Raw genomic sequence first — 7,436 nt, forward strand, 5'->3', positions numbered from 1 at the left:
GACTGATAATTTATGTAATAGGCTAAGCTAACAGGCTAACTGACTAGCTGTTTACTAAGCTAATATACCAAATGGTTATCTTTCAAAACCTAGTCTAAATATAAAACAAGAAAAAATTAATTTCACAGTATATAGCTTTGGTTATATAGGCTACTAATGCGTAACATTACAAGACCCTAAAATTTATGATAATGAAGTTTAATCTAGAGACATAGGAGCGTTCACCTATGTTCACCCATGACATGTTCTACAATCCAGTTGTGCTATTTTTCAATAGCTGGTCAATGTAAACATGCACAAGATGAATGCCTTTGGCTGTTAAGGGCTGTTTACATCAATAATGATAACTATAAAAAGAGCAATAACTATATTAACATCCATACAAACGCGCATGATAACTGCACTGCAGGTCTAGTAGTTCAATATCGTAAAAGGATTTTTAAAACTATGTTTATCATTATAGTTATCATCCTTTCAAATTAACAATAACTATAAATCACATCCAAAATAAAAGCACATATTAAATAATATATTAAATAATAAAAATTAGGGCTGTCAAATGATTAATCACGATAAATCACATCCAAAATAAAAGTTTTGTTTACATAATATATGTATGTGTACAGGGTATATTTATTATGTATATATAAATACACACACACACACATAAATTATATATTTTAGAAAATATTTACATGTATATACATTTATATATTTATATTCTTATATTTTATATTATATATAAATATATTTAATATATAAACATAACATATTCTTCTTAAATATATACATGCATGTGTGTGTATTTATATATACATAATAAATATACACAGTATACACACATATATTCTCAGCGGATCAAAGTCACTTTTAAAACAAGGACCAACTGAATTAATAAACTAACATCATATAAAAATACTTACATTTTGACACGCAGCACAGCGGATCAAAGTCACTTTTAAAACACGGACCAACTGGATGAATTTGTGAACAGGATAAACATGTGAAGTGTGAATGTTAGCAATGTTGTCTGAGAGCTAACACACCTTTAAATGTGCCTTCTGTTTATCCCCGCTGCGCTCCATCTAGCTGTTTAACGCAAGAACACGTTTTGTTTGAAAGGCCTCTGACACATCTGCGACTGAGCAGGGTCTCAAAATTTTCTTTGTGTGTAATGGTCTGGATTTACAGTAATTGATGCTAAACCTTTTCCTGGTGAGAGCATGAATAGCCTACAGCAACATGAAATTAATACATTAGCCTATATATCTAGGACCATCTGAAATGTCACATTTGAAATACCAACCGCTGCAGGCATGGTAAATCATTCAAGTACAGCTTCCCACAGCAAGTGAAATAACTCATGAATTAATCACAGATGAACAGAGACCTGTCATGCTCCTGAATGAACCTCTCACGGTCATATTTATTCAGATACGTGTCATGTAGAAGTCATATGCATGGTCACAACATCTTCCTCTTGATCTCTGTCTCTTCATATGTCTAGCCTGCTCATTCACTCATTCACACCTTACCTTACATCTCATCTCCATCTCAACTGACACAGTTGTTTTGTTGATCATAAACAATGGAGTCAACAAGAAGTGCAGCCATTACACCTGCAGATTTGGACAATTTAGAAAAAACCTGACATGAAAATAACACGGTGTGGCAAACTGTGAACTGTTTTAAATCGTGGTTTTCTGAAAAATAGCTCAATATTGACCTTAAATGCATTGAGAAATCACAAATGAGCTCAGTTTTGTGTAATTTATATGTCTCCATTAGGACCACTAAAAGAGAACTGTATGGTATCAGCATTTACTTGAGTCTTCGATCGGTGCTGAATCGGCACATTAATGAACCTCCTCTTAGCCGAGCATGGAATTTATATATTGGATGTACAATATACTACAATGTACAAATAAATGTGAACAGTGGTTCCGAGAACCTTCACGCGCTGTCAGTCAGAAATGTAATAGATTTTGAGCAAATTGTAATTGTTTAATGAAAAACATGAATACATGAATAATATAATCTTATTATATGTTTATGACATTTTTTTTTTTGTAAAATAAAATAAACCTGACTTTGAGATTAAAAAAACAACAACAACAAAAAATATATATATTTGATGTTTTGAAATGCTGATTACTTTTTTTGAGGGAAAAATATCAGTTGTTTAACTTATTAACTATCCTTTTTGTATAAATGTTAATGTTGCGGAAGATGCTGGAAATGAATACTTATTTGTTGTAATTGCACACAATGGTTTGACTAAACTAATAAAAATGTTTGTCAAGTCAGACCTATAAATCTGAAAGTAAAAACTCATGCACATTAATCAATCTAGCTTCGCGGTCTCTCTCTCTCATTCGGATGCACGTCTTGCCGCATTGTTTCTCTCTTATAACCTCATTAACCTAACTGAAGCAGCACATGCCCTTGATACAAATTCTAAAAGTGACGTATGTTTAACTGTCAACTTGAGCTTTGAATCCGTGGCGGAAGAAAGTAGTTCCACACAAAAGAGGGTTTTCTGGTATCACTTTCGTACTCAAGTGATATTGCTCATATATATTACACCTTACTTCATTTGATTTACTTTGTACATCACCAACCATTCTTTTACTTTTCCTCTCATTCATAAAGGTGATGCGAAGATGACTCTCCTGCACTAGTGGGATTAGACTCCTCACGATACTCCCTCAGCAGCTGTCTTCACTTATTACATGTGTGAGTATGAGGAGTAAAGTGTTACTTTAACTGGATGACTCACAAACTGCATCCATCCAGTGTTAGATCAATGATTTAGTTCCTTCTTCCCCAAAGGCCCTTCCTGAAGGCCTGAAGAGAATCAGGTAGAGAGTTAGGGAGGGATCTACTCTCAGTTATTCTTATTGCCATTCCTCCTCAGTTCTTTCCATAAATCAGTAAACCCCCAGTGGTCATGTGAACGGTGAATATGTTTGAAAAGCCACTTGCCAGTTCTGTTTTTGGCCATTTTCCCCTTTTTATAATGCTGCATGTAACAATGACCACATATCTTCAGATAAATGCTAAGTTCTTTCATGAAACTCTAGATGGCGCAGGCTGATGGGTCCTTAAGACAAACTGATGATATTCACAGCGTTAAACTACTTGGCACAAGCTGATTGCTGATGAGCTTGCTGCTCTACATTTAAAAGGCTGGTTATAGCGTTCCCTAGAGCAGTTCGCAGCACACTTTCTGAGTTCTTCTGAAACCCTCCACCTTCCCCAGCTCCACCTGTATAGATCTGCTGCAGCTTATTATATGTGCTATTTGTGCAGCAGCAGTATGTCTTAAATACTCACAATCCTGTATTGATGACGTATATATTGGCAGTAGCAACTTCCTGTACTTGCTTTACAGCAGCAGCAATAATCTACAACAACAGTAATAACCAACTGCAGCAGCAATTCAGCAGCAGATGCGCAGCAAACCTATTCCGCCAAGACCAAATACATTAACATTGTCATTCCATGCTAAAATCTTCCGAGAGTTGTCATGATAGAAATACGGTTGTCACCGCTGTTCCTAGTGCTTAATCCCATTCTGTAGCTACACACAGAGTTTGGCTAGTTACAAAGTTAAACATGAATTCTATTATCGATTAAATTCTTGTAAAATTCAGGAGTTGAAAAACACATTTAAATTCAACCCAACTATTGAATTATTCCATAATTAAAAAAAAAAAAAATTTAATAAAAAATTTATCTTATCACTATACCATTTTCTTCTCTTTTACTGGGTGCATTCGCAACACTGTTTTGTGAAAAATTACCAAAAAAACCAAAAACAAAGCATAACAAATCACCAAAGTCAAATGAGTTCAGTAAACTGTATTTGTTACATCATAACTGTTTTGAAATTTCAATGGCTCGCCGACAGGGGTGTAACTGTGAACCCGCGAATCAGTGTCTATATGGTTTTTACCAGATTATCCTTAAATTGTTACTCCAGTAGGTGGCGGTAAGTGATTGTCTTTTTGAGTTGTTTGAATCATTCACTTAACTGAATCGTTCCAAAAACTGAATCATTCAGGAAAGAAACATGTGTTGATAAGAGACTGGCGACAGAATCTGCTTTGACTTTGAGAATATTTTCAGTTGTGGAGCAAAAACACCAGTGCATCCTGATTAATCCTCATCGTGTACACAACTGAACAAAACAGCTTGTTGTTAATGATACCATTAACATCACGTCTGGGATGTGTTTTTCTCTTCTTCAAGTGCGCTGCAAGCAAATCACATTGAAAGAGGTGCACGTCTTGGTTCACTCTCACATTTACAGCAGTCTGTCTCTATACACTGAAGTTTCTTCCAGCAAGCAAAAGCAGGCGTTTAAAGAGCATAAACAAAACACAGCGCCTCTGTCGACAACAGTTTATGGGGCAGAAGATAATGCCTTTCCAGTTGTTAATTAGTATTTTCAAAAGGCATTTTTTATATGCCTTATCTGTTAGCTACTGTATGTTAATGCAGTAGTGTTTAAATGATTCAAATTGTCACAAATCAGTCTGACTCTCAAATTGTCTTGTGCATACAGCAGCAGAGATTGCAATGAAATAAAGAGAGGTCAAATCAGTTAATTTTTTGTAAATAATGTCTGTAACCATGACAGAAAATGGAAATAAATTGTTAACTTTGTGTTGTTAATCTTTTTTATATTCTAAAACGTTCTGGTTTTCCTTCTGGTTTTTGTCCATTTCATCTCTTTTTAGATTTTGTGTGTATTCCATTACAACACCTCAAAAAAAACAAGAAAAAAACATCTTCCATATAAATTCCTTGTCACAAAAATTGCAGGAAAGTAATTTTGTTTATAGAAATTGGTTGTCACTCTTGTTTATAATTCATATTAAAGTTGTGATGAAATGGAAGGAGCGACAGATTTTTCCTTCCATATAGAGAGCAACAGTGCCTGCACTTTTTCAGCAGCCTTCATTCTAGAAATATCCTTTCGCTTTTTTACCATAGGGATTTAAAAAGACTGTTAAAAAGCCATAAACCAAAGGAACCAGCTACAAAATGAAACACAACAATACAAACTTTGATTTGAAGCAGATTTAAAATTTTTTTTAATTGGAAAGAAGTATAGCACATGCATGGATGAATTTTTACAATAAGATCAATAACATGGATTTAGAAAATTGTAATTTAATTTCACTTCAACCTTATTAAGCACTCTAAATGGGACTGACAAACATTTTCCATTGTTTCTGGTTATCAGAACAAGATTTTTAGTATTTAAAGGTGAGACTTTTGCTGCAGGGTTTCCAGCAATAGTTTTGACTTTTGGCCTTTACACACATTCCATTGTGTGTAGTAATATATTTTAAACAGAAATGGAAAAAGAGGGCATTTTAAAGAAATAGGAAGGGAATAAATGGATTTGTAGTGGTAGTCTTTTTTTGTCCTCCGGTAAATGTTTATAGAGAGAGAGAGAAAGAGAGAGAGAGAGAGGCATCTTACACCAGCCACTCTAGCTTTACTCCTGAAACCACATTAAGTGCACAACAGATGCTATTTGGAGACGACAGACAGAATAGCGATAACTTTCTCTCCACAATTTCCTCAGAGCATGGCCATCTCCCAAGGGAATGAAGCCAGCTGTGAAGCAAGCTGCATGTGTGTTTGTGTGAGAAAGCGAGAGTGATTATACACACTACTTTTTACATCATTGAACAATTGTTGAGCTTCTTTCACAGCAATAATTGTTTAATTCATCCTGGTCGTTCCTGGTCTGAACCTTTTTGTGGTTTCATTGTGGTTGTTGATTACAGTCCAGAATAATCTTGCAAATAAGTGACATTGCGACAGAGATCACAGGGCAGAGGGGAAGCCTGACCAAGTACAGACTAAGTGAACATTGCCTAGTCATTGGTTGGGGTGGGGGGGTCTTGGTAACTCAGAGAATAAAGTATCATTTAGATGCATTTGTCCATGACAAAACATTGTCGCATTAAAACATTTTGCACAGGCCTTTTACACCTCAGAGCTTCACTGTGACAGAATGCTCCACATGAATAAAAAACCTTGAAAATGGAGCAGCCGTGAAAAACAACATTGTTGGAAAACATGCAGTACAGCCACAGTCCCACACTTAATTGTGTCCTTACACCAACTTTTAGTCTTTTGTTAACTTTTGTCACTGAGTCAGCTTATTTTCAGTTTATTTTCAGTTCCTGGAGTTGTATGCAAGTTCCGAACTCGTAATGTATTATTGAAAGTGACTGTTCTTCTATTGGAATTCAGGTCTTGGTTTTCTTAAAGTTGTCAGATCCCCCACAGCTTGGCTTTTCAGACACAGAGCCGTGTCTGGACAGAGAGACATGGAAGTCACACAGTTCCCCCCATAGGGTTGATTAATTAACATACATAACACCACACACATACATACCATGGCCGTGAAATATTGATTTGAGTTTAAAAGTTTTACTGTTGAGCACCTCAATGCTTAAAGAAAAATAGTAAATTTTGAATGTAGAAAACAGTCGACCTTGCAACAGTATGGACACTGAAACAATGTTAAAGTATTAACTTATATATTACTAATCTGCCATTCAAGGTACTTTTTCTGTTAAGTAGTTAAAACACATGAGTTTTCAAACATTTTTGAAACAAGGGACCCCCAGTGGTAGCCTTGCAAGTAAAATATAAAAAGCAGCTACATAGTATATTTTCATGTGTAAATATCTATTTATACTGTGAAAAATACAAATATTATACAGAAAAATATATACTTAAAAATATATATTTTTTTTTTACTACCCGCCATTATACTACAGATAGATTTATAGACCTGAAATGACAACAGTGGCTGTCAGTAAAAATTTATGAATAAATAATAATTATTATTATGAAACAATAATGTCAAATTCTGTACTGTCTTAATGCATTATTACATTTACATTTAGCAGACTCTTTTATCCAAAGCGACTTACAAATGAGGACAATGGAAGCAATCAATATCAACAAAAGAGCAAGGATAGTCAAGTGCTATAACATGTCTCATTTATCTAAACACATAACAAATAAAAAGAAAATTTCAGATACAATACAAAAGAAAAAAGAAAATGAAAAATAAAAATAAAATAAAAAGATACAAACAAATAGATAGAATACAAAAAGATTAGAGAAGAAGTAGTTAGTTTTTCTTTTTTTTCAAGCTGTTAGTAAATTAATATAAATTAATAAATAAATAAAAAAAAAATATATATATATATATATATATATATATATATATATATATATATATATATATATATATATATATATATATTAAGAATAGAATTAGAATAGAGAGTGCTAGTGTTAGAGGGTCAAATAAACATGGAAGAGATGTGTTTTTAGCCGATTCTTGAAAATGGCGAAGGACTCAGCTGCTCGGACTGAGTTGGGCAGGTTATTCC

Source organism: Cyprinus carpio, chromosome B17 (assembly GCF_018340385.1).
Source record: "Cyprinus carpio isolate SPL01 chromosome B17, ASM1834038v1, whole genome shotgun sequence".
NCBI classification, from domain to species: Eukaryota; Metazoa; Chordata; class Actinopteri; order Cypriniformes; family Cyprinidae; genus Cyprinus; species Cyprinus carpio.